Here is a 1550-nt window from a genome sequence, read left to right as displayed (position 1 = left end):
TAGGGCTGTTGTACATAGGGTCGCTATGAGTTGCAAGTGACTCGATGACACATAACAACAAACAACAACAAGTAGTTCGGACACACCATGCTTCAACTTAACCGTATTGAGTTGAAATTCTTTCAATTTCCCTCACCCTACCCCTATCAAATTGCACAACTCCATGATTAATCTTCCCCTCCCCCTGCACATCCACATCCCTCTGCTACCGCCCCTCTCCCACCCCTCTTGGATCCTCATATTCATTCTACAATAAGGGTTTTATACAATATTTATCCTTGTGGGACTGAGTTAGCACAGCATAGCACTCTGTATTCCCTCCCAAGCTAGGTAATAACTTACAAAATCATTGCTCCTCCGTGCTGCGTAGTATTTTATTGTGTGAATATACCATAAGTTCTCAATCCATTTGTTTGTGGTTGGACATTTTGGCTGTTTCCATGTTCTTGCGATAATGGCAAGTTTTATGAAGGATATAAGGTAGAAAATAAGGTTTTATTTCTTTTAAGGGCATATCTTTCTCAGGCAGTGACATTTCAGCAGAAGCCACAGATTGAAAAGGAACCAACTGTCCAGAGAGAAAACAAAACTTGAGCTGAAATCCAGTTAGGTTGAAGCCTGGTGTGTCTGAGCTACTTGAAAGCAAAGAATCAATCTGGATGAGCAAAAAGGAAAGTAGCATGGAACGAATTTGAAGACAAAAGAGGAAATTTGAACTAGGAAGGTTTTAAAAAAAAATTACAATTTTTCTTCTTAAAAAATACGAATCAAAATTGTAAACGCAGATTGACAGAGCTTCTTCTGAACAATGAGAGAGTAATTTTAGAAAGTTCACAGGAACACATACTCAGCTAGAAACTGTAGTTGCTCAACAGGCTAAAAATTCCTGAATTTTTTCAATCAGTTCTTCCTTCTATTTGTCTTTCTCTCTTTTTTTTTTTCTTTCTCTTTTTAAACTTGCGGAGATTTGGCTTTATGTTCAAGAATTTTTTTTTCCAATCTTTGTCCAATTTCAACCTGGTGAGAACCACTTCTTTGAGTGAGTGCCCACATGCACAGTCTACCATTAGCCTTCTCATGCTGCACTCTTTCTGTGCAGATTACGTACTTCTTTCAGTACACCTGCACTACGTTTCCAATTTGCTGACCTTTGTAGTAGCCTCATACCACCTGGATCTCATTTTACTTGCAAATAGGCATGGCCAGTACATCATACTGCTGCCTTAGCTCCTTCAACAGCCTGGAGAGCATGACCATCCTATGCACACGTGAGGGGTCATCCAAGTGGGGGTTTTGGTTCTTGCCTCGGTCTGAAGTCACTGAAGGATAGAATTTCATGGTGACTACCAGGCGTGCAGCAGAGAGTTCTCTTAAACTTTCCTTGTAATTGTAATGGAAACTGAATGAGGAGTTTAAAGCCAGAAAATTGCAGTTCATTTTAATACTTAAAATCACTCTTGATGTTTGATGAAGTATAGATAATGTTTGGAGAAGGAAAAAGTATTATTTATTTGTATTTAATGAAAACCTATACCAATTGAAGTATTTCA

General features: G+C 38.6%; 1 pseudogene; it reads right to left on the bottom strand.

The window, feature by feature from the left end:
- Positions 1-900: 900 nt before the first annotated feature.
- Positions 901-1338, bottom strand: LOC102848489 (annotated as a pseudogene).
- Positions 1339-1550: the final 212 nt, after the last annotated feature.

Source organism: Elephantulus edwardii, unplaced genomic scaffold (genome assembly GCF_000299155.1).
Source record: "Elephantulus edwardii isolate Elephantulus edwardi_28Jun2011 unplaced genomic scaffold, EleEdw1.0 scaffold00032, whole genome shotgun sequence".
NCBI lineage: Eukaryota > Metazoa > Chordata > Mammalia > Macroscelidea > Macroscelididae > Elephantulus > Elephantulus edwardii.
Note: the sequence above shows the minus strand (reverse complement) of the source record. Positions and strands in the feature narration are given on the sequence as shown.